The following is a 27,868-nucleotide window of genomic DNA, read 5'->3' as shown; positions in this document are numbered from 1 at the left end:
GAGGAAGTACTAGTAGTACAAGTACTCAGTATTACCTTTTACTGAAGTAAAAGTAATAATACTACGGTGTAAAAACTCAGAATGTTACTTCAGTAAAAGCACGAAAGTATCCAACTAATACAGTATATACATACAGTATTTATACTATCCTTGTAACTCATGCACATACTGATATATGTATAATATATAGGATATAGTATATACTGTATAGTATATATGGTGAATGTGTAAACTGATAAACTCTTAACTCTTTTTGTTACCTTCTAATAAAGAATGCAGCGTCGGCTAAACGAGCCGCTGTGAATGTTAATGAGTAAATAATTAATGTGAGCAGAAGCTCTCAGCTGCTGTCTGTAAACTCAGCACTTTATACAACTGATGTATTTATTTAATATTCATTATTTAAGAGGTACAGAGAGAAGATAAATAAACAACTAAATAAAAAATCCTACAGAGGTTTAACGCACTTTATAAATATATAAACTTCTCTATTAGCTTTAAAACTGTTCTCTCATTAGAGGGTTAGAAGATGTTCAGTCAGCAGGAACTCAGATAACTCAGTACAAGTACAAAGTACGTTCAAGTACTATATTTAAGTACTAATTTGAGGTACTTTACTGGAGTATTTTCTTCTCATGCCACTACTACTCGACTCTGAGTGTACTGTGTGTGTACTGTGTGTACTGTGTGTACTGTGTGTATGTATAGCAGTAGTGAGAGGCAAACTGTAAACACAGAGAGGGGGGGTGAACTGTCAGCAGAGAGCTTGTCGGGGTCAAAGGGCATCTTGTGGTTTGTTGAAGCTCTAAAACATTTGACCTGTTTCTGACCTGAAGCCACAGACAGCGGTCGATGTACCGCCACAACAAGGCTTTTACCTCCTCACCTTCCTCCTCCTCCTCCTCCTCTACCTACTATATCACCTCCTCCTCCTCCTCCTCTTCCTCCTCGTCTTCCTCCTCCTTCACCTCCTCCTCCCCTCCACCTCCTCCTCTACTTCCATCTCATCTCCATCTCTCCCTCACCTCCACAACCACCTCACAGCGGTCGATGCACCGCCACAACCAGGCTTTTACCTCGTCACCTCCTCTTCCTCCTCCACCTCGTCACCTCCACCTCCTCCTCCTCCTCCTCTACCTCCACCTCCTCCTCTACCTCCTCCTCCACCCCCTCACCTCCACCTCCACCTCCTCCTCCTCCTCCTCCACCCCCTCACCTCCACCACCACCTCACAGCAGTCGATGTACCGCCACAACCAGACTTTTACCCCCTCACTTTTTCCTCACCTCCTCCATCTCATCTCCATCTCTCCCTCACCTCCACAGCGGTCGATGTACTGCCACAAGGCTTTTACCTCCTCACCTCCACCTCCATCTCCATCTCAACTCGACCACCCTCCAAACAAACTGTACTAACCGAACCCAACAGGTTAGGTGTGAAAGCACTGCTTTTAAGCCTCTTTTAGCTCCTAGTTTTGGTTTTACAGACTAAATAATAATAATAATAACAACTCTCAGACAGAAACTAAAGTTTGACTCGATAACAATCAGAGAAATATGAACTGTCTACAGACTCTTATTGTGAAAAGACACAGGATGAAAGAAGCCATATTTCGTCTGTATTTATTTAAGATTAGTCAGAATGTTTTATTTATGTGTTTGATATGGAGTCTTTATGATGTGGCTTTAGTGATGTGCAAGGAAAGTGTTATTTTATTTTGACAGTCTCCTCTGAGTATTTCCTGTTTGGAGACAAACAGACTTTATTGATTTGTAGTTATTTAAGTTTTTTCTGATGAATGTTAATTCTCAGAGCTGCTCTTCTTTGAATTTCTGCCGGCGGATTTTTCCAGAAAAGGTAAACACAGGACGCAGTGTGTGTGTGTGTGTGTGTGTGTGTGTGTGTGTGTGTGTGTGTTTGTGCGTGTGTGTTTGTGCGTGTAGACCTGCTGCTGGCCTTCAGCCTCATTGACTGGACTTTACACTGAGCGGTCTGTTCTCACTCATTCAGCTCAAGTATCACTTCTCTTTAAACAAGGCAGCAGTTCATCGCCTGCAGCTGAGTGTGTGTGTGTGTGTGTGTGTGTGTGTGTGTGTGTGTGTGTGTGTGTGTGTGTGTGTGTGTGTGTGTGTGTGTGTAACCTCTCACTTCATTCAGTTTAACAGCCTGTTCAATCCAGATGTTATAAGCAAACACAGCAGCAGCAGACTGATGATGTTTCATCACATTTCACAATAAAACTAAACAAAATGAACCTTAAAGGAGATTAGTCAAGTATTTAATCCTCTTATCAACATGGGAGTGGACAAATATACAAATGTATTTATATGTATTATTGTAAATCAATGAACAACACAAAACAATGACAGATATTGTCCAGAAACCCTCACAGGTACTGCATTTAGCATAAAACAATATGCTCCAATCATAACATGTCAAACTGCAGCCCAACAGGCAACAACAGCTGTCAGTGTGTCAGTGTGCTGACTTGACTATGACTTGCCCCAAACTGCATGTGATTATCATAAAGTGGGCATGTCTGTAAAGGGGAGACTCGCGGGTACCCATAGAACACATTTACTTTCACTGATCTGGAGGTCAGAGGTCAAGGGACCCCTTTGAACATGGACATGACAAAATTTAGCGGAATGTTATTTAACCTCCTTCATGACCAGCTAGTCTGACCTGGTTGGTACCGATGGATTCATCAGGTTTTATAGTTTACTATGATACCAGGATCTTCTGCCTTTCTTTCGGACATTTTCCAGACTTTTTTTGGACTTTTTTTTCTGATATTTTTTAGGCTTTTTTTTCGGACGTTTTCGGGGCTTTTTTTCAGACATCTTTCTGTCTTTTTTCAGAGATTTTTCAGAGATTTTTCAGGCATTTTTTCGGATATTTTCAGATTTTTTTGAGACATTTTTCTAACTGTCTTTTATGATATTTTTTGGGCTTTATTTCATTGGTTTTTCCGACTTTTTATCGGACATTTGTTTTACTTTTCTTCTGCCTATCTTTCGCTTTTTTTGGACATTTTTCAGACTTTTCTGATGCCTTTTTTCGGACATTTTTCGGCGGGTACCAATGGATTCCTTAGGTTTTCTAGTTTCATATGATACCAGTATCGTCACTCTAGCTTTAAGCTGAGCCGCTACAACCTCCGAAAGATCGATTACGTTAACGCGTTAAAGAAATTAGTGCCATTAAAACAAATTTGCATTAAGGCGTTATTATCCCGTTAAATGTGACAGCCCTGATGAAGATCAGTACATGTCACATCTCATCATGTATTTATCACCTCGCCTCTAAACATCAGACGTTTTAAAAGAGATTCCTCATCATCACAGGAAGATCTTTTTCTAGAGAACGTTGTTCCAGCTACGATCAAAACGTTGTTAAATGCATCAATCTGGTGAAGTATAAAGTTGGCAGGTGGAGGTTAACCTCCGGTCATGAAGCTACACTGAGAATCACAGAAGAAGAAGAGCGGATGTTAGTCAGCATGTAAAGTCTCAGAGGAACAAGTCAAATATCAGATTACTCCTCATGAATTATAAACGGTAATCAGCTGGAACTGATTAAAATGTAAACCTTTTTGCATCTTGTTTTTTGTTTATTAAATATTTTATAAACTAGGCTGGCAGGAATAACAGCAGCTTCAGCCAACGACGGGCTCCTCATTCAGACGGAGAGAGAGAGAGGGAGTGTTTCCTCCGTTCACTCTAATAGGATCAGTTTGGCCTTTTTCACTCCTCCTGCTCCGACAATAAAAACATTTAGACCGACCGCACAATCACACACACACACACACACACACAGTAGCATGTTTCTATACTAGTGAGGACTCTCTTTGACAGAATACAGGACATTCACTGAGCCAATAACACTTTAATAATACGTCTAATCTGAACCCTGAATCTAGAAGTTTAAACCCTCTAACGTCCTCTGAGAGGACAGAAGGACGTCTCATAAACTCATAACGTCCTCATAAAGATAGAAGAGCACAGACAGACAGACTGGGAGCGTTCCCAGTTAGAGGGGTAAGGGGTCCAGCGGGGGGGAATGGGAGCTTTTGTTACCGTGGGAACAGACGCTTGACGGACAGGGCACTCCACCGTTGACGTGGTAACGGGAGATTCTTATCTCCGTCAGCCAATCAGCTTCCTCCCAGGGGGAGGCTGTGTGACCCAGTACTTTCCTACAGTACACCCCCCCCTCTCTCTCTCAGTCTGCCTCTCATGTAACGTACCACACAGGTCACAGGTTTGATTCCCACCACAGCAGAGTACTGAACTCCTTCCTGTTCACTCAGTGTCCGTCCACCTGGAGACGAAGCTTAAACAGCAAAGTTAAAGAAACTTAAAGAAGATTCTTTAGGAGGTTGAAAATGTCAGAAACACCTGGAGTCCCGCCAAAAGCAAGTCAAAGCAAACAGACAAGTCGGATTAAAAACACCCAAGAGACAAGTCCAAGTCTAAAGGTCCACAATACAAGTCAGAGTCAAAATGCTATAAAGCTGAGACAAGTCCGAGTCAAAAGGTCCAAAGACAAGTCCGAGTCAAAATGATAGCAAAGCCGAGACAAAACATCGATGACAACGAGACAAGTCCGAGTCAAAATGTCCATGAAACAAGTCAGAGTCAAAATGCTTGCAAAGCCAAGACAACATTACCACAAGAACGAGACAATTCCAAGTTAAAATGCTAGCAAAGCCGAGACAAGTCCGAGTTAAAATGCTAGCAACGCCAAGACAAGTCCGAGTCCAAATGCTGGCAAAGCCGAGACAAGAACGAGTCAAAAGACCCATGAAACAAGTCAAAGTCAAAATACTAGCTAAACAGAGACAAGTCAGAGACAAAAGGTCCAGAGACAAATCAGAGTCAAAAATACGAGCAAAGCCGAGACAACATTTCTACAAGAACGAGACAAAATGCAAGCAAAGCCGAGTCAAAACGTCCATGAGAATGAGACAAGTCTGAGTGAAAAAGCTAACAAAACCGAGAAAAGTCAAAGTGAAAATGATATAAAGCCAAGACAAGTCCGAGTCAAAATGCTAGCAAAGCCGAGACGGGACCGTGCTGCTGTTAATCAACCCAGTTGATCACTATGAGTCTCCACAGGGATCAATAAAGCTCCACTGATCTGATCTCATCAGGTCCAACAGGACGCTGCTGATTGGCTGATTATCACGGACCATGTTTGGTCCGTCAGAGTGAATCATCTGATGAGGAAGAGGAAGATAAAAGCAGCTCACTGCCAGCAGTGTAATTATGATTAGAGCAGAGCAGCCATGTTGGCTCGCCGCCCCACTCCCCCAATATAATCTGATTTTAGTGAATTTAATGTGGATGTAATGAGGGACTTCTGTCATGATTACAGACGTTATTTCCTGAATGACTGAACCACAGAAACATGAAAACTGCAACTTCTTCATCACGTGATTTAGACATTAAATCTAATCGTCTGAAGCCACAAACACTGATGTTAAAGAAGGAAAACCGTTGTTGCTGCAGATACATAAAACCATTCAAACAGGGAGGATATAAGGACAAGTGTCTAATGCCTGCTGGTCAGTCGGGATACAGTGAGCACATTTGCACACTACAAATTACACAACTTCACAAAATGAGAGTCATGACCAAGTCCAAGTAAAAATACTATTATGCCAAGACAAGTCCGAGTAAATTCGTCCACTAGACAAGTCCGAGTCAAAATACTAGCAAAGCTGAGACAATATTTCCACAAGAACAAAACAAGTCCAAGTCAGAATGCTAGCAAAGTCAAGACAAGTCCGAGTCAACAGACATGTGACCGATTATTGGTATCGTGATTTGCTAAAAAAAAACACATGGGTAAGGAAAAATGCATTATGGGAATGCTATTTGTTTTTAGCTTTAGCCTCGTAGCTTCCTGGACTTTGTTTGGACTTTTAAAGTTTTTAAAGTTTTTAAAGTTGTGGTTTTAGAGTGTGTTTTTAGGCGGCCCCTCAGGTCTTAATGGGTTGAGGCAAATTTGTGATTTTGGGCTATAAATAAAACTGACTTGACCAAATAATAAAAGCACAAGACACAAATTAAATACTGAAGAAAACATGTTTTTAAACTAAGATCTTTCTTAATCCTAACCAAGTTAAGTATTATAATTGAGTTAATTATTGTCCTCATCATGTCGTTTCAAATTAAGAGAATATAAATATAATTTGTAGGAAACAGGGTTGGTTTAAATGTCTGAAGTTGGTCTCATTTTTAATTTGTAGTAAATGTTGTCTCGGTCAGAATGGGAAACTCCACTTTCTTCGTATTAAAACGGCATTTTATCTGTTTGTCAATGCTCTTTTTTTGTTGGAAAAAGTGATTTAAAAGCTGAATTAAGAAGAACACTTCAGTAATAACAATGTGTGCTCCTCTAGTTATCTGTTAGGGAAGGAAATCCCTCTTTTCAGGATGTCTGTGATTCAGAGTTTAACTTTCTCTCTCAGGAGTTCAACTGTGGAGTCGTAGAAACGGTTCAGGTCAAAGGTCAAGAGGTGAATAAATACAGAACGTATAGCAGGGAGAGATGAGGGAATAAGAGGCAGAACAATGAATATCATGATTGGAGACTTTTCGTTTTGGCAGCTGAGAGTTTTAATCCGGTCTGGATCAGTGTGTGGATATACAGGATACTGAGGCGCAGACGCCTCCTCCTCCTCTACCTCCACCCGTCTGGGAGGTGGAGGTGAGCGGAGTCAGGTAGCAGCTTGTGAATGAGAGGGTTTGTGGAAAAAGACTCGAGCAGCGTCGGACACAAAGAGGGCATTTAGAGAGCGAGGGGCCACATCTGGAGGGAAACCCAAATACCAACCAATTAACCACAACACCTTATCCTCCCTGAGTGTGTGTGTGTGTGTGTTGTCAGGTTTCTCTGCTCCGTGCTGAACTTCAACTCTAGATGTTATTTTATTTGTGTCCTACCTGTTTCAGTTTGTATTTCTTCATTTTTTCTGAACCATTTTCACTTTTTCACTTTTCACTAAGATTCTGAGATCTTATAAAATATCAAAAAATATCAATAAAATATCAATATATAATCAAAGTATCAGACTTGTGTTGCATTCACCAAGAGCGAAGCAACTTTTCGCCTTGTTTGACTGGCGCCGGAGAGGAGGAGGAGCTCGTCTCCATAGATACCAACAACTTCTCTTTCCTCCATCAACCATGGAAGAAATAACCACTGTTGCTGCTTTGTACATGTTGGTGAAGTCCCAGATATGTCAGAAGAACCAAACACCGTCGTGTCTGGGTTCATAACATCACCCGGCGGCGAGCTGTATTCACATACAGTGACATCACACTGACTGTATCTAGCAGCCACACGTCGCTACTGCGGTATGAACCCAGAATAAACAGATTGTGCTGTGATTTAATATCAATAAACAGATCAAAGTGATGCTGAAATAACTACATAATGATGCTGATTAGTAAAAAGTCTGAATTCATGCTTTGTCAGGTCCGTTACCATGACGACAAGCAAAAAACTTTTAAAATGCTTGTTTTCTGAATGGAGTTTGGATGGATCAGTGCCAGGCTATGTAGCTGCTCCATCAACACTCAACATAAAGTCATCTAGGCAGAAATACGGCAGCGACGTACACAAAACTGATGAATATTAGCCTTGTTTAAATCAGAGTTTACGCCAGAGGGGCGAATTATTCAGTTTTCTTTCCTGAGAATTAAAAGTAAAATTAAAAGTAAACCTATTTAACAAAAAAATGCTGTTGCAGTGCTCTTATTATTTTGTTATTTTCATTATTTTAAAGTCACCAGAGTGCAGGAAACAAAGTCTCTGAGACTCTAATTTTCCATCAAGCAGTCTGCCATTAATGAAACTTTAGAAGAAGGAGTAAACTGTGTTCAGGGAGACTTTGAGGAAATCAAACAGAGACTGTTGAACTAATCTGGTCCTCCAGGGTCTCAGCTATAAATAGAGATAATGCTCATTATGACCCTCACATACCAACACAAGACGCTCACACACACACACACACACACAGACACACACACATTCCTCTGGATCTCCATCAGCAGCAGCAGCAGCTGTTTCCCCCGATGACTGACATCATTTAACTAACAACAACTGTTGCTCCGCCCCTTCCTCCCTGCTGCCATGGAGACGAGGAGACAAGGGGAGAACGCTAGGATGTAGGGTGGAAGGAAGAAAGAAAGCGGAGGTGAGGGAGGATGCTAATAAAACCTGAGTACAATAAAACAATGAAATACCACCAAACACGCTGCTGGAATACTTCCAATACTACTAGTACTAAAACTTCAATTAATTTATGCAACATCAGCCAGAAGTCTGTGCACACTTTACAGATTAAAATATAAACATCAGACACACACAGCTAGCCTGTAAAAACAGATCTGAGTCCTCCCTCCACCATCTGAATCAGATCAAATGGGGCGTATCTTTGTTTATTCATTTATTGTCATGTGGACAACAGTCATCGGCAGCGAAAGTCTAACATCTCCCTCCAACAACGCTCAGGAAATATGCAAGTAAAAAGAACCTGAGATATAAAGCAATGCAGAAGTTAAAATATAGGTATAAAATATAAAATATAAACATACTTAATATGTGGCTCAAAGGTAAGAGTGAAAATCAAGAACTGCAGAAACTTAAACATCCATGAAAAGCTGATTTATGTCTGTCTGGACCGTAGACTGGATATAAGAAGTGGTTCTCGTCACCGTGACGACACAGATTGGTTTGTGGACTGCAGTTCTGAAGCCTGCATCCATAATTAACGTTAACTGTGATATTAACTGGAATGCTAATTTTGGCTAAAGTAAAACAGGCTTAAAATACCAACAGCCGACTCCTTAGAGTGTCTTTTAGTACAAACGAGCACTGAATAGCGTCGCCGTGGTAGCGACCTGTCTCTCAAAGCGGCCACGCCCTTAATTATATCTAACTTTAAGCTTTAATAGAATTGAAATGGGTGAGTTATTTCGCTGTAAACAGGTTTATTTCTGCTGTAAAGTTGGTCGTTTTTACACAGAGGTCTGTGGGGATTAACTCGCTTTTGGAGCCTCAAGTGGCCGTTAGAAGAACTGCAGTTTTTGTCACTTCAGCGTTGCCGCTCGGTCTCGACCAACAAGAATCATTTCAGTCCTCTGAGGATTGAAATGTAGAAAGCTTTTAAACACCCAACAAGCAGGAAGATCTTTATCCGTTACAGGAAGACCGATTAGTGTGTCGTCTGCATAGAAATGATCATTTATTTATGTTGGTTTTTTGAAGATAAAGATGAAGATGTGGTATTAAAGTATATCCAGATAGTGATACTATTAATAATATGAACATCATCCCCTTTGAGTCTGTTGTGTTTTTATTCATGAATACAAACAAACCACTGAGTGTATAAAGTTACTGAGTCTGTTCAACATGTGTTCATGTTTTCATCAGTTATTATGATCAACAACAGCTTCCTCACTGTTAGTCAAGTTTCCATGATGTCATATTAAAGTATTTATATGTGTTGTTATACAAGCAAAGTGAGAAATATTTATTTTACAAAGCTATTCTGAGCTCTGGGAACAAACTCTGCAACGGAAGTGAGCGGCTACGTCAGAAAACAACTGTCCAATCAGAGCAGTTGTATATATTGTATTTTTATTTCATACATACATATATATATATATATAGTGTTTATATTTCTAGCACAGTACTGGAGGAGACAACACAACGTTTCACTGCTCAGTGTAGAGATATGTGATGAATAAAAGGCGGAGAAATTAAACACGTTATCATGTTTTTCTGCTAATGATGATTAATAATCTGCATCAACCAACATCATCTGGATGATTCAACACGCACATGCACACGCACACACGTGCACACGCACACACTGTATGGTGGCAGATGGTCGCTGGGAGGAAACACAGATACCTGAAACTCAGAGATTTAAACAACTAATGTAATGAAAGTGATTCACACACAAACACACATGCACACGCACACGCACACGCTGTCCATTTGGATTCTCATTACTCATCTCCAGTAACACACACACACACACGCACACGCACACACACACGCACACACTCAGAGAGTGTTTCTGGTAGACAGATGGTTCACTCTGTGTGAGGAAGCTGATCTGATTCAGTACAGAGACTCCCCGTCACCTTCTCCTCCTCTTCCTCCTCCTCTATATGAGCCAGTTTGTTTCTGTTTCCTCTATTTGATGGTTTGAATTAGATTTTCTTCTCATCTGTCTTTAGATGATCTCCAGATTTCTCTGTAAACTAAATTAATGGATCCTGTTTACTGTCGTGAGGAAACAACATTTCTCTGTTTTTAGACAGCAAACATAACAGATAGAAAGCTGGAAACTAGGGGTGGAAAACAAATCAATGCAGCTATGTATCGTGATTTTGTTTTACGATTTTGAATTATTTTAAAGCCAGAATCAATATATGTGCTTCATCTGAGTCTATGTGGAGGTAGAAGGAAGTTACTGCTTTTATTGTGGTAGTCTGAGTAACGTGACGTCATATCCGTTCCGTATCCGTCAACCAAAACAAACCACAGAAAGTATAAAACGTCGGAGGGTCGTCGTGGATACGACCTGCACCCTCCCATGTTAAATCCAGCGTGGTAAACACTACACATCCAGTAAAGGATGGAAACACTTTGGGTTTCACACATTGACAGGAAAAAAAATTCAAACGGCCCCGATGGAGCTGACCATGGATGGATAAAGAGAACGGAGCTGACGGGAGAGCTAGAGACGACCTTGGAGAAGTTAGAGGAAGTAGACAGGTGGGACTACGTCCGCTTTTCAAAATAAGGTGTTAACAAAGGGAACTGTATTTACAAAATACATCTATGGAAATAAGATTGATGGATTATATTCACCAGAAGTATCAAACATTATACATTAAAAAGAAAACACCACTAATCTGTGAGGGAAATGTCTTTATTCTTTGATTTTTGGGTTGCTGGATAATAAATGATTCCTGTCAATGATCCTGATATATTTGACTTCAGGACGTCTCTGACTACATACAGACGTAGGCAAAATTGTTGGTACTCTTCCGTTAAAGAAAGAAAAACCCACAAAGGTCACTGAAATAACTTGAAACTGAGAAAAGTAATAATAAATAAAAATGTATTGAAAATTAACTAATGAAAATGAGACATTGTTTTTGAATTTTGGTTCAACAGAATCATTTTAAAAAACAAACTAATGAAACTGGCCTAGACAAAAATGATGGTACTCTTAACTTAATATTTAGTTGCACAACCTTTTGAGGCAATCACTGCAAACAAGCGATTTCTGTAACTCTCAATGAGACTTCTGCACCTGTCGACAGGTATGTTGGCCCACTCCTCTTGAGCAAACTGCTCTAGCTGTCTCAGGTTTGAAGGGTGCCTTCTCCAGATTGCATGTTTCAGCTCCTTCCACAGATGTTCAATAGGATTTAGATCAGGGCTCATAGAAGGCCACTTCAGAACAGTCCAATGTTTTGTTCTTAGCCATTCTTGGGTGTTTTTAGATGTGTTTTGGGTCATTATCCTGTTGGAGGACCCATGACCTGCGACGGAGACCAAGCTTTCTGACACTGGGCAGCACATTTCGCTCCAGAATGCCTTGATAGTCTTGAGATTTCATTGTACCCGGCACAGATTCAAGACACCCTGTGCCAGATGCAACAAAGCAGCCCCAGAACATAACCGAGCCTCCTCCATGTTTCACATTAGGTACAGTGTTCTTTTCTTTGGATGCTTCATTTTTGCGTCTGTAAACATAGAGCTGATGTGACTTGCCAAAAAGCTCCAGTTTTGTCTCATCTGTCCAAAGGACATTCTCCCAGAAGCTTTGTGGCTTGTCAATATGCATTTTGGCATATTCCAGTCTCGCTTTTTTATGATTTGCTTTCAACAGTGGTGTCCTCCTCGGTCGTCTTCCATTAAGTCCACTTTGGCTCAAACAGTGACGGATGGTGCGATCTGACACTGATGTACCTTGACCTTGGAGTTCACCTCTAATCTCTTTGGAAGTTGTTCTGGGCTCTTTGGTTACCATTCGTATTATCCGTCTCTTCAATTTGTCATCAATTTTCCTCTTGCGGCCACGTCCAGGGAGGTTGGCTACAGTCCCGTGGACCTTAAACTTCTGAATAATATGTGCAGCTGTAGTCACAGGAACATCAGGCTGCTTGGAGATGGTCTTATAGCCTTTACCTTTAACATGCTTGTCAATAATTTTCTTTCTCATCTCCTGAGACAACTCTCTCCTTAGCTTTCTGTGGTCCATGTTCAGTGTGGTACACACCATGATACCAAACAGCACAGTGACTACTTTTCACCCTTTAAATAGGCAGACTGACTGATACAAGTTTGAAGACACCTGTGATGCTATTTACAGGACACACCTTAGTTTAATATGTCCCTATGGTCACATTATTTTACATCTTTTCTAGGGCTACCATCATTTTTGTCTAGGCCAGTTTCATCAGTTTGTTTTTTAAAATGATTCTGTTGAACCACAATTCAAAAGCAACAGCTGATTTTCATTAGTTCATTTTCAGTAAATTTTTATTTATTATTACTTTTGTCAGTTTCAAGTTATTTCAGTGACCATTGTGGGGTTTTCTTTCTTTAACGGAAGAGTACCAACAATTTTGCCTACGTCTGTACATGCTGGAAATCAAACATTTTTACTGGATTCATTTAGAGATTTTCCAAAGTAAAAGTCCCTAGAAGTGGATGATTCATCTTTTTCCCTTCATGGTCTAGTGGTAAACAAGTTAACAAAAATCCCAATAAATCCCAATACTTCAAAATCCCAATACATATCGAATCAGCAGTATGGTGATAGTATGGAATCAGGAGATGGGTGAATCATCCCAGACCTAGCAACTGGTTATTATTTTCATTGTTGATTATTTTCACCATTAATCGATTAGTTGTTCAATAAAATGTCAGAAAATGGTGAAGAATGTCTTTTCATTGCAGCTCTGGTTATAATCTTTACTCACACACTGAGCTCGGAAATGATTTTTCCTGTTTCTATCTTTAGGGGTTAAAGTGAGTGAAATAGTGAAACAGAGAAAAGGACATATGATCAACACTGAAGCTGTTGTTGTTTAACTCTGCATATATAAAGCACAGAATTTATATTTATTATTGAAATAATTAATCGCTGAAATAAATACTCATTATCTCAGAATATTAATGTTTCATTGAGAGAATATATTGAGTTACATCAGCTGGTGTATTTTTAGTCCCATGAAGATATATAATTTATATATATAAAAATATTAAATACACGAAGCAACGAAACAGAATCATCAGCACGCACTATTTGTTAATATTTCTACATGATCAATGATATAAATCGTCTTTAGTTCATTTAGTCTTTAATGATTTTATCAGCTCGGTGATCGTCGCAGCTCCAAACGGCAGAAAAACAAAGAACGAATGTCCTCGAAAAGAAGCAGAACAAGAGGTCAAAGGTCACGTCCAAAAACATAAAATCACACAAACACACTCAGAGTCACATGCTGAAGGCAGTGGGTCACATGTTGTCCTCCTGATACCTCTGGCACAAACACAGTGCCCACACACGCACACAGTGCACAAACACACACACACACAGCTTACTTAACATATCTCAATGTCAGCACGTTGCCTCGGACCAAACACTCATCAGCACTGTTACACAGAGAAAGTGTGTGTTTCTGAGTATGTGTGTGCGTGTGTGTATGCGTGTGCGTGAGTGTGTGTGTGTGTGTGTGTGTGTGTTTGACAGAGGTAAACTGTAGTTCAGGGTCCTACACACACACACACACACACACACACACTATTAGACTTGCTGGTTGGCTGTACATAACCGTATAAATATGATCATCATTTAAGTGAATGCAGATCATCATGTGCAGATTGTCCCCAGTCTGACCCAGTGACCTCAGACTGGGACGTGAACTGGGAACTTCCCAGTGTGCCAGTAATAATCGTAATACTACGTTCCTATACATACAAAACTTTATTGGCAAGCAAATGTAATATTTGTTTAGACACAGCTTCAGTTGAAAGCACATTCTGTCTCCACGGTTGGGAAAGGTTTTTACAGCAGCAGTGGTGGAAGAAGTATATTTTACTTCAATGAAAGTATTACTACCAGACAGTACAAATACTCTGTTGCAAGTCAAAGTCCTGCATTCAAATTGTTACCTCAAGCTACTACAAGGAACTTTCATTTGGTTTTGGCGGCCCCTGTGGACAAAAGCGGTAGTGTTTCCGCGCACCAGACTCCCTTTAGAAAATCTCTGATTTTACTGCAGCAGGGTCTCAGTCCTGGTTCTGGTTCTCCCGTGGTCCCCTTCTCCTCCAGCGAGCCCAGTAATACGGCGTGGGCCTCCATCAGCGTGGTGTTGGTGTTGACTCCCAGCGTGGACTGGCGTAGTAGCGAGGCAAAATTTACTTCAGTTAAGTTTTGCGCCACAAAAGCGGCACAATGAAGTGTTAAAGTTTAAAATGTCTTTAGTTGATGATGTTGTGATGTGATTTTTGTTTAATTTAAAATACCTTCTACGTTACCTGCTTCTTAAAAATATATAAAAATTTACTTTTTTCCCAATATTTCCTGTGATAAATGTTGACATGTTGTAGTAAACGCATAGTTCAGCTTTCTGATCCCAGATGTTAACGTTAAAATAAATCAATTAAACCTAAAATGAGAGTCATTTTACATTGAAAGTCAGTTTTCACTAAGAGACGGATCATCCTTTCATTAAATCAACAGATCAGGTGTCTCGGTTCAGTTAATGAAGTTGTTTTTTTAAATCATGAAGTGAAGCGTCGCTGCGTCCGCAGCAGGAAACGGACTGAAACCGTGAAGCGAGTCCTTCAGATGGTTCCTGTTGAGAGTCTGAGTGCAACCCGACCTCCCAGAGCTCCCATCAAATATTCATTAAGCTGCTTTCACAGCGTCTTGGACTCTCCAGGAAATACACACAACTACAGCATCAACATTATGACCTCATTACATCACCGTTAAACTGACTCTTATCTCTATTTAACTGAATATGATGCTCCATAACTAACGATGCAACAATAATGATAACAATTAAACTGTATTGATACAGCACATTAAAATCTAAGAGGGTTCATCCTCTGGGGAGCAAACAGTCTCTCGTTGTTGGGACGTATCACTCTGGACTAAATTCACCTGTCCAACCGACTCTTTCCATGATATCAGTGGACAGCTACGGTTTGGTTGAAAGGCAGCGTTTTGGGGGGTTTTGAGGTTTTTACATCGTTCTGTATGAATCCTAACATTCAAATTTAGTCAAAGTATGTTTTCAGCATCAAAATGCTATTTTCCCTTGAAGCCTTCTAAAACCTTTGCTTTTTCACCCTCTCCATCTTGGTTTGTTGGCTGTCTCCATATTGGTTTTTGACTGTCACCATCTTGGGTTTTGGTCGTCGGCCATCCAGGTTTTTGGCCCTCGTTATCTTGTTTTTTGACCGTCGCCATCTTGGTTTTTGACCGTCGCCATCTTGGTATTTGGCCGTCACCATCTTGTTTTTTGACCGTCGCCATCTTGGTTTTCGACCGTCGCCATCTTGGTATTTGGCCGTCACCATCTTGGTTTTTGGCCGTCACCATCTTGATTTTTGGCCGTCACCATCTTGGTTTTTGGTCGTCAGCCATCTTGGTTTTTGACCGTCACCATTTGGTTTTTGGTCGTCAGCCATCTTGGTTTTTGACCGTCACCATCTTGGTTTTTGACCGTCACCATTTGGTTTTTGGTCGTCAGCCATCTTGATTTTTGGCCGTCACCATCTTGGTTTTTGACCGTCACCATTTGGTTTTTGGTCCTCGATATCTTGGTGTTTGGCCGTCACCATCTTGGGTTTTGGTCATCGGCCATCTTGGTTTTTGGTCGTACCATCTTGGTTTTCAAAAAATCCAAACTAACTCTTTCAGCTACTACTACATCGACTCAGCTAGTGCTAGCGTTCACATTATTCATAACCTTATTGATTAGCTTACTGTGGTAACCTACATCACTGCTTTTAGCTAACGGCTGAGTGGGCGTTAACATTTGAAAAAAAAAAAAAAGGAAAAGACCGCAGATGGATCCCTTTAAAGTAGAAAGTATAGCATAAAATACTCAAGTTGAGTACAAGTACCGTGTACTAGGATATTATAGTTCTTGAGTAAACTGCTTCCAGAGGAACAATAAAGATTTGAATGTTTGACTGAACTTTTGCTTCTTTAACTGCAACGAGGAAACTGAACACATCATGACTGGAGGAGGAGGTCTGGTTAAAAATTAACTTTTAACTTTCATTTGTAGACGGATTTAGTTCAACACACACACACACACACACACACACACTCACAGCAGTAACAGCTCGTACCAGGACAACAGCCAACAGAGAGTGTGTGATTTGGAGGGAATGAGTCGATCCACCCCGTCCCCGTCCCCGTCCCCGCGGTGAGGGCAGCAGTCAAGGTCACAGACGGTGTTGAGCTGGTCTGGTGACTCCTGCAGGTCTCAGCATCACTCCATCGTTCACACATCAGGATTCACATCTGTCCATCAAAAGTTCTTCTTCCTTCTTTTAGATTATTTTCTTTCTCAAGACTCGAGCTACACATTTCAATCGCCCCTTCTTCTTCTTCTTCTTTTTCTTCTTCTTCTTCTTCTTCTTTTTCTTCTTTTTCTTCTTATTCTTCTTCTTCTTCTTCTTCTTTTTCTTCTTTTTCTTCTTCTTCTTCTGTGCACATCTATGTCTTCAAAGACAGCAGCACTTTGGACAGAATTGAAGAAGAAATTAAGGAGAAATTTGGACCCACAGATGATTGAAAGATGTTGACAGACTGGTCTGTTCGGCTAAAATGAGATCACAACACCATCTTGGTTTTTGGCCGTCGCCATCTTTGTTTTTGGTTGTCTCCATCTTGGTATTTGACCGTCTCCATCTTGGCTTTTGGCCGTCGCCATCTTGGATTTTGGCCGTCGCCATCTTGGATTTTGGCCGTCGCCATCTTGGTATTTGACCGTCGCCATCTTGCTTTTTGGCCGTCTCAATCTTGGTTTTTGGTCGTCGCCATCTTGTTTTTTGGCCGTCTCCATCTTGGTATTTGACCGTCGCCATCTTGCTTTTTGGCCGTCTCCATCTTGGTATTTGACCGTCGCCATCTTGCTTTTTGGCCGTCTCAATCTTGGTTTTTGGCCGTCGCCATCTTGGTTTTTAGCGGTCTCCATCTTGTTTTTTGGCCGTCACCATCTTGTTTTTTGGCCGTCTCCATCTTGGTTTTTGGCGATCGCCATCTTGGTTTTTAGCGGTCACCATCTTGGTTTTCGCCCGTTGTAGAAGGTTTTAGACAGCTTACAGATAAAAAGATGAATAAATGACTTAAGAAAACTGTGTTGGTGAATTTGATGGATGGGGATGAAACCGAGTTGTGAAGACGTAAAGTACCCACACTGCCACACTTGTTCATTTTCATGGGAATCGTAGTTTTTCTGCACAACAAATCATTGCTAATTTATTTAAAATCACAAAGGTTTCAGTTTCTAACAGCAGCTGCTGTTGTGGAGCTGATTCGTCTCAGAATATCTAAAAGTGAACTCTAAGAACACGCTTCATTATTTTAATAAAGACAGATGAAATAAACGCTGAGTGAGAAACTGTGTTTAGTAGCTGGTGGATGAGAAATTAGACAGGAAGTGATGTCATGACTCCAGAGATAAACATCCTTCATGAAACAGCAAATCTGAGAGTAGAAGGAGTGAAAGCAGGAAGTTGGTGGTTGATATCAAGTGAGAACACGTTTCCTCAGAACAGACGTGATCAATGATTAAACAGCAAGAGGACTTTCACCCTGCTGTCCTTTCAAAATAAAAGCCCTTCTTGGAGCAGACAGACGCACCTCGGCACCTATAGAGGAGTCTGAGGGCGAGTTACCATGGAGACGACGACGGCTCCACTTCAATTATAGGTGTGAAACTGTTATTAAAGTATTTTTACCTCCTCAGACTTTGAAGTTTTTTTTAACAAGTTTTAATAATTTGTGTTCAAGTTTTTTTTTTTATAATTTCTTGTGTAATTATTGATCAACTGAAAACAATAAACTAATATCTGTTTCCTCAGGTCCAACACTTTGTCTCTTAGCCGGCAGACTTCAATTAAGGTTTGCACTGAAACAATTAATTAATCAATCAGTCTATGGGCAGAAGATTAATCACCAACAATGTTTGGTTGTTTAATTAGACTGTTTGTCTGATTTAGTCTTTTGTTATTTTATTAATCTGTTACAATTATTCAGTTTTATATTCATTGATTCACATTTTCCAGCAGGCCGATCAAAGCCGACAGATGAAGGAATTAAAGTCTCTAATACCACAAACACACACACACACACAGTAATACCACACACACTGACATACTGTACTGTACCACACACACACACACACACACACACACACGTACTCAGTTAGTCATTACCAGTGTGACTGACACCTCAAACAGAAGCTTCTGTAACACAGATCACACAGTTAATCTGGAGCTCACATTACACACACACACAATACACACACAATACACAGAAAACACACACACACACACACACACACACACACACACACACTCGCGCTCTTAGCTTCCTTCATATTGACCGAACTGTCAAAGATCGTCTCACATTACCAGACTGAACCAGAGGAGACTGAAGTCAGTATGGCCATACAAATGTGTATAAATGTGTATAAATGTGTGTAAATGTGACTAAATGTGCATGCATGTGTATAAATATGTTTATGGGCATGAGTGTGTATAAATGTCTATAAATGTGTATAAAAATGTGTTAAAACATGTATATAAACGTGTATAAATGTGTATGTAAAGGTATATAAAGGTGTATAAAGTTGTATACATGTATATAAATGTGTATTTAAATGTGTATATAGGTATAGAAATGTGTATAAACGTGTATAAATGGGTATATAAAGGTGTATAAATGTATATAAACATGTATAAACGTGTGTATAAATGTGTATAAATGTGTGTACTGAGTCACAACAAAGGAACGAGGAGTGAAAGCAGAGAGAAGATCAATACTCGTCTGTCAGAGAGGAGAGAGTCTCTCTTCTTCTTCTCTCTGGTTTCCTGATTAGTAACAGCAATCTAATACTACTACTACAGACAGTACTGCAGTACACAGAAGTACTACTGAACCTGAAGGCAGCAGTAGAGTTGGTTACTTTCTCAAACCTGCTCTGTTTTATCAGGAATATGCAAAACATTGAGGAAGCAGCTTCTCATCTTCAGCCTGAACTCAACGTCACTTTCACCGGTTTAAAACCAACAGAAGACATTTGGGTTTTATATTAATGCCATAAGTTCTTAACAAAGTTGGAGTAAATATAATTACCAGTTTCCAACATTCATGTCATTATTTGATGTCAACATCCGAGTCGTCATTATGAGAATCTTCTAAAAGCTTCAGACTTGGAGCCAAATAACAGAAGTGCCTTAAAAAAATAAAATAAATTGACGCCTCACGTCATTGTTCAAGGGGATTTAATACAAATTAGTTTCATTATTAATACAAAGTATTTTTAACCCTGCAGTCATAATACCGCCGTGAGTCGTCCAACAACATGAAGGTGGACTTTTCCCCAACAAGACCAACAAAGTTTTGTCTGGAGGAGAAATCTAAAGCTCCATTCAGACTGAATTCATCAGTAATAATTACAACTTATGTAATGTTTTTTAGTCTATATTTGTTTACATTTTGGTATAGTCTCCATTAAAAGTATGCAGAATTATCTATTGGTAGCTCCTGTCTGCAGAGAACCCATTCATGTACAGACATCTATCACTGGATCGCTGAGAGACTGAAGGGAACTTAAAAACATGAAGATTCTCAGTGAAGTTCTGCAGCGGCTCTTTTTTCTCTGATTTCTAAGTGGATTCATGGACGTTTATTCTGGATGGACATAACAGAGGGTATAAACTGAGCGCTGCCAGAGGCCCCACACACACACACACACACACACACACACACACTGTCTCAAACACACACTGTCTCACACAAACACACACACTTCTATTTAAACTGTAACTGAATAACTGAACTTCATGGATCAGTTCGCCACAGAGGAAAGTAAAACCAAGGTTATGACAGTTAAACAATGCCAGGCAGGATATGTATGTGCGTGTGCGTGTGTGTGTGTGTGTGTGTGTGTGTGTGTGTGTGAGAGATAGTGACAGTGTGTGTGTGTGACAGGAGGACAAGGCCAAGCATGTTCACTTCCAGGCTGAAAGAGGCCGATGCGTCATCTAATCGCTATGAGCCGTCTGCTATTTGCATGTAGTAAACCAATCCGCGTGTGTGTGTGTGTGTGTGTGTGCTCACTGTACATAGGAAGCTGCAGAAGCTACAAAATAAAAGTCTGGTGAGGATATGGGGGAAAAAACACACGTCTTAAATTCATTAAATAACAACTTGAACCTGATATTTGATATTGAAAGCTGCAGAATGCTCCTTTATTCCGGCGCGTTTAGACGTCCAACATGGCGACAGGTTCACAGCCAATCAGAGGGCCAGATTAAAAAGGTGTTGACCTCTGACCTCACACCGCTGTTAACATGACATCACTGCTGCAGTCTCAGAGGAATGAATAAATCAAACGCACCTTCTGTCTGCAGCTTCTCTGACTGAACTAATTCACCCTGAGTGCTACCACACACACACGCACACGCACGCATGCACGCACGCACACACACACACACACACACACACACACACACACACACGCACACATGCATGTACATGCACACATGCACACACTCCTCCTGGTTAACTGCCATCAGAGTGTGAATCAATCTCCGCTCTGCAGCAGGAACACGCCTTCGTCCGGAAAGGATGGAGAGGAGCATGATGGGAGTGAACGCTGGGAGGTGTGTGTGTGTGTGTGTGTGTGTGTGTGTGTGTGTGACATCAGGAAGATGGATGAGTCACAGCCATGTCTGATTCCTCTGAACTTTTGGTTTAACCGCAGATTTTTGGCATCAAAACCTGCAAAAAATCTGCTGCTTTCCCAACAGCGTATATATACTGTATACTGTGGTACTCTTTATACTGTGTAGTACTCTGTAGTACTTTCTAGTATCCTGCAGTACTCTGTGGTAGGGGTATTTAACCAAAACGTCTCTCTCTAACCGACCTGATTGTGGCCACATCGGTCTGTTGAATCCATTTAGTCTTGTTACCTTCCAACAGCTCAGTTTGTTCTTTTATTCTCATAAATCTGTTAAATTAAATGTTCAGTCAGCAACTTTCTTTCTTTTCAAACAACGACATTAAACATTAAAACGGTGAGACACTTTTCACTCACAGTCCTGATTCTTATCGGCAAACTTCTAGAGAAAGCGTTTAGTTTCTTTTAGTTTTGATCCGTCGTGCACAGATAATAATCTGCTGAACATGTTCACTGAGATTAAACAACATGATGTTAAACATTAGAGAACAGGCTAAAGTCTGCATGTCTAACTCAGCGTGTTTCATTATTAATTTGTACATATTCTTTATACTGTGAATATTAGCACACTCCATCTTTTCTATGGAGGACAGAACCTGCCAAAATCAAAAATAAATAATAAATGACTCGATAAATAAATAAATGTCATTAAATGTAGCAAAAACAATATTAAAAAAATGTATTTATATATTTCTGTTTTAATTTTCTTCTTTATTTATTTATTTATCTTTGTATTAATTCCCTTATTTATTTACTATTCTGTTTAATTTCCCTTTTTAATTATTAATGTATTTATTTTTATTATTTTTTTACATTTATTTATTTATTTTTGCATTTTATTCATTTTATATATTTTTTTAAATGTATGCATATATTCATGTATTATGTATGTATTCAGCTAATATCTGCACGATTTTGCATAATGAGGAAGAAATGCATAAAGAAATGTAAAAAGAAATGTGAAAAGCAATGTATAAAGAAAATAAATAACGGATGATATGCAAAGAGTAAATCATGCAGAAATAAATAAGTAATTAAATGCATGAATACATAAGTAAATACATACAAAAATAAATGAAAAATAAATAATTAAATGCAAAAACAAATGAATAAAAACAAATGCAAAAACAAATACAAATTTAAAAATTAATAAAATTAAATACATAAATAAATAAAAAGGAAAACAGAAAAGTAAATAAATAAGGGAATTAATAGAGAAGCTAATTAAAACAAAAATATCAATTTATGTCACATTTTTGAAAAATGTGAAAATATGCTGCATTGTAAAAGAGGCTGAAGTCAAAATAAAATATTGTTATTTACTATTCCTTTGTCCCGTAAAACATAATATATGTATATATGCTGCATCTTCTGGTAACAAATATACAAAACCAAAAACGTCTAAATACAAATAAAGTGCAACATGTCAAATAAAAAGTGTACACTGAATATCAGGAAATAGAAAAATCTCCCATCTCCCGGGCTTTCTCCGAATACCTTCAATATAAGTCATTAACAATAATAAGTTAACGTACAGTAGATTATCTAAATGATGTCACTGGTCTGGTAGAACATCCAGTTCATGTTTGGTGTAAAAGTGTTTCTTTACTTCCAGATTAACGTCAGTGTGTGAAGCTGAACTTCAGTCAACAGATCAGAGACGCTGAAGCTGAACAGACGAGTCTGAACATGTCTGACTGACGGAGACCCCGGTTAACACTCAAACACACTTACACACATACCAGGCTGGTCTAAATGGACATACTACTACAGGAGGGAGATACAAGAACATAATACTGTACTATGCTAAACTAAATACCACTCTCAAACCAACACAAACTACATCCTCAGATCCTTCAACAGTAGAAATACACAAAGTCTTAACTTACGGTGTTTTGTGCCCCTGAAACTTTCACTATATGCAGCTGATAATACTTGTGTACTTTTACTGAAAGCAGGATTTTCGATGCACAACTTTTACTTGTAGTGTATTTCTACATGAATGTATTGGTGTATTTATTTAAGTAAAGGATCCGAGTACCTCTACAGCCCTAAATATCAGCAGACATCGTTCATTTCTGAAGTTAAGAAAGTTGATCGATTATTTTACTCCTCATCGTAACAGTGAGATCAAATATACGTCACTCGACCCGTTACTGTCGGACTGACCTCCTACTCTGAGACGGTTGATAAATACAGAACCATGTTTAAATCTTGGTAAATTATGGGGGGGGGGGGGTTTCAGACCTTTTTCAGACTTTTTTTCAGACTTTCTTCGGCCTTTTTTCAGACATTCTTCAGACATTTTCAGACCTTTTTTCGGACATAAGTCTGACTTTTCATCTGCCTTACTTCTGCCTCTTTATCGACATGTATCCAACATTTTTTGGACATTTTTCAGACTTTTTTTCGGACATACAATGTCGGACTTTTCTTCTGCCTTTCTTCAGAGGTTTTTCAGACATTTTTCAGACATTGTTTTGGACATTTCTCAGACATTTTTCAGACATTCTTTTGGACTGTCTTTTCAGAAACATGTCGGACTATTCTTCTACATTTCTTCGCCCTTTTTGCAGAAATTTTTTGGGCATTTATCTGACATTTTTCAACCTTGTTTTCAGACATTTTTCTGAAATTTTTTGGGATGTTTTTCTTCCTCTTTGGGGCTTTGTCTGAGCAAGAAGGAAGTGACGAAAGAGAAAGGAACGAGAACAAGCTGATGAAGCTAAAAATGTGAATCGATGGGAAACAGATCTTCTCTTCAGTGTTTTTGTGTTCGTGATAAACAGAGAATATCTCAGAGTTTCCTTCATGAAAACAGTTGAGTTGTTTTGTCACAACGTGTGATGAAGCTGACGTCCTCTCAAGGAAGTCGTTAATGTAATCAGCAGATTTCTCAATCAGTCTGCAGAGTTAACGAGTTTCCACGCAGCTGTTTGTCAAAATAAATCCTACGTATGTGAGACACCGGAGCTGATATGATCATCGATTGATCATATAGATGAGCTGCATAGAGCTGATATGATCATCTATTGATCATATAGATGAGCTGCATAGAGCTGATATGATCATCTATTGATCATATAGATGAGCTGCATAGAGCTGATATGATCATCTATTGATCATATAGATGAGTTGCTTAGAGCATAGAGCTGATATGATCATCTATTGATCATATAGATGAGTTGCATAGAGCATAGAGCTGATATGATCAATAGATGATTATCAGCAGAGTCAGGAGGAAGAGCAGCAAACCAAGTCCATAAAGGGAACAGACTGAAATCATCACACTATAAAGCAAATATTAATATTATATCAGCAAACCAACAATGTCTTCTACTGCCTGACTCATTCCCACTGGTGTGCACCGTGTTTAAAACCAAGCGCTCCTCTTATAAAGCTGCTGAGCCTCCAAAACTTTTGCATTTCTCAGCTGAACTTTATGCAAACCAGGAAACATTTTCATACTGCAACACCCCCCTCCCCCCACCTCTCACCGCCGGGCGTGAAATGTATCACAAACTAAGCGCCCCTCCCTCTTTCCTCGGAGCCGCCTGGTCTCCACCTGCCCGCCAGACACACCGAGCGCAGCAGACTGGAGCTCCAGACGTCATCTGTTCAACAACAGCTGCACGCCGCCCCCCTGCTGGGTGACGGATCACAAACCAAGCGCTCCTCTTCTTCTAGCTGAACGGTGTGTTCCTGCAGCAGAAGATGATTCAAAACAACAAGCAGCTGCACAAACCTGCTCCTCCTTCTCCATCCCACTAACTGAACCCACCCTCACAGGCCCAAATCAAGCGCTCCCATGGACCTGACAGCTGAGCCTGTAAACACACACACACACACCTTGTTCATGCAAAACAGCTGAACACAACTGTGTAAACCATAAATCAAGCGCTCCCTGATGCCTGGGGCACACACTCCAACAACTCCTCTCTTCCAGGCCTGTTATGGGTCATAAATGAAGCACGCCCCACCTGACTCTCAGTCCAAACCCACCCACGGCTCACAAATCAAGCGCTCCCCATCTCTCCTCTCCTGTAGCCGCTGAAGACGCTACCCCTCAACCCCCACCCACCCTCTCCTCTGGCATGTCATGCATCACAAACCAAGCGCTTCCGTTACCTTTAAAGTCCAAACTTTCAACATCCTCAAATCTTTCTGTTCCTTTCCAACAAACGGTGCTTTTCATTGTGCTAACGTGTCTCCTCGATTCCTTTCCTCCCCTCCTCTCCTCGCGTCTTAGACCCTCCCACCTGAGATGCAAGCGGAGGTGGCGAGGAGAGAAAAAACAAGGAAATGTGTTTCTAGAGAAATCAGACGTCCTTTCCTCTGAAGCGTCACGTGAAGCGACGTCCGTTTCTGATGACGGTGACAGCTGATCACAGCTGGATCAGCTGATCACAGCTGGAAACTCCAGTGATGTTGATGTGTATCAGATCAGTCCGATCAGCAGCAACGTCCAATCAGTAACTGATATCCAATAAGGGGGCGTGTCGTCGGTAAAAGACCTCGGTGAAGGATACACCAGTTTTTGCTCGCTCTCCGCTCCTCCAGAAGCCTCCTCTCTCCTCTCTCTTCTCTCCTTGTCTCCTCGAGGTGCATTTAAGGGACTCAAAGATCCTCCATGATGGCGGAGGGGGAACAATTTCCGGGTCAAGCGAGGTGATAGGACGTGAGGAAGCAGTAGTTAGCATAATGAAAAAGAACCAAAGACGTCTGAAGATACCTCGTCTGTCACCTCCCTCTAAGCCTGTCATGGTACGTGTCCACAGCCTCCGTCCTTTCCACGCTTCCCATTCATTGTCTATGTAAGCAGGGGTGCAATGCATTATGGTAGCGTGGCGGCGCGATTCAGTGTGCTGACTTGACTATGACTTGCCCCAAACTGCATGTGATTATCATAAAGTGGGCATGTCTGTAAAGGGGAGATTCATGGGTACCCGTAGAACCCATTTACATTCACACATCTGGATGTCAGAGGTCAAGGGACCCCTTTGAAAATGGACATGACAGTTTTTCCTCGACAAAATTTAACGCAAGTTTGGAAATCTAGTTTTAAAACTGAGCCGCTACAACCTCCAAAATATCGTTTGCGTTAAAGTGTTCTTATTATCTTTGACAGAGCCCTGACCTGCCGTACATCACAAACCAAGCGCTCCCTTATGACCCGGAGCTTCCCCTTCACATCTACAGCATCTTTTCAATCTCAAAGTGTAACTGGAAACAAAACAAAATTAAACTAACCCCACCTCTCTGCCCTTCTCCACCTAGACTCTCTCCCCTTACCTGGCATGTAAGGCCAACACAAAACAAGCACTCCCTGATTACCTCATGACATGTCATCAGAAACGGACGTCGCTTCACGTGACGCTTCAAAGGAAACGACCGTCTCATGTCGCTTAAATCGTATTTCCTCGTTTCCTCTCTCCTCGCATGGTTTCCTTGCGTCTCTCCATGCTTCCCTGGTGGGAGGGACTAAGACGCAAGGAAAAGACGCAAGTGAGGGAAACGGGGATGCAATTAAGAGCTTTGGGATGCAGCTTAAGTCAAACCTGGTCCCTTTTACTCTGCCTCCCCACCCCTTCATGTAGATCCTCTCCTCTCAGCTGACAGGTGATGCATAACAAATCAAGCGCTCCCATAACTGTCTCATTAAGTGGAGCTTCCCCTCACATGCACGGGAACATTTTTATTCTATCCAAAGCACAAAGTGGAGCTGCAACTAAATCAAACCAACCCTTCCTCTCCTCTTCTCCATCTCCTCTTAGCTGTGGTGGATCACAAATCAAGCGCTCCATAATGACGGGACCTCAGGAGTTGGAGCTTCACATACACAAGCATCTTGTGTTTTTCTCTGCAACAAAATCAGCCAACCTCCTTCTCCATGTACACCCTCTCGTCTCAGCTAGCATGTGGTGCATCACAAATCAAGCGCTCCCTTCCATTACCTCAGGAGTTGAGGTGATGAAGGGAGCTTTTCATGCACAAGCATCTTGTGTTTGTTATTTTACTGCAACACTTTAAATGAGACAAAATCAAACCAACCACCTCCATCTAGACCCCTCCTCTTACCGGGCATATGATGAATCACAACGAACCAAGCACTCCCTTTATTACCTCACTGCTTGGAGCTTCCTTCTACACGCAAAAACATGTTGTGTTTTTCTCTGCAACAAAATCAGCCAACATCTTTCTCCATGTAGACCCTCTCCTCTTGGCTGGCATGTGGTGCATCACAAATCAAGCGCTCCCTTCATTACCTCACTGCTTGGAGCTTCCTTCTACATGCACAAGCATCTTGTGTTTTTCTCTGCAACAAAATCATCCTCCTATCTCCTCCTCCATGTCTCTCTTCCATGCAGACCCCTCTCCTCTCAGTTGGAATGTAAACCAAGCGCTCCCTCCTCTACCTCAGCTGGAGCTTCCCCTCACATCTTCATCATCATGTGTTATTTCTGCAACTAAACTAAATCAAACCAAGCCCCCTTCTCTCTCTCTCTCTCTCTCTCTCTCTCTGTTGCCCCATCTTCATGTAGACCCTCTCCTCTCAGCTGGCATGTGGTGCATCACAAATCAAGCGCTCCCTTCATTACCTCAGGAGTTGGAGCTTCTCATGCACAAGAATCTTGTGTTTGTTTATTACTGCAACACTTTAAATAAAACAAAATCAAACCAACCACCTCCATCTAGACCCCTCCTCTTACCTGGTATGTGATGCACAACGAATCAAGCGCTCCCTTCATTACCTCACTGCTTGGAGCTTCTCTCTACATGCACAAACATCTTGTGTTTTTCTCTGCAACAAAATCATCCTCCTA

General features: G+C 40.7%; 1 protein-coding gene across 1 annotated transcript in view; it reads right to left on the bottom strand.

Annotated features, from left to right (window-relative positions):
- Positions 1-27,868, bottom strand: part of mgat4b (alpha-1,3-mannosyl-glycoprotein 4-beta-N-acetylglucosaminyltransferase B) — an 80,513-nt gene that overhangs the window by 47,808 nt on the left and 4,837 nt on the right. The gene's annotated exons all lie outside the window — the stretch shown is intronic.

Source organism: Sebastes fasciatus, chromosome 10 (genome assembly GCF_043250625.1).
Source record: "Sebastes fasciatus isolate fSebFas1 chromosome 10, fSebFas1.pri, whole genome shotgun sequence".
NCBI lineage: Eukaryota > Metazoa > Chordata > Actinopteri > Perciformes > Sebastidae > Sebastes > Sebastes fasciatus.
Note: the sequence above shows the minus strand (reverse complement) of the source record. Positions and strands in the feature narration are given on the sequence as shown.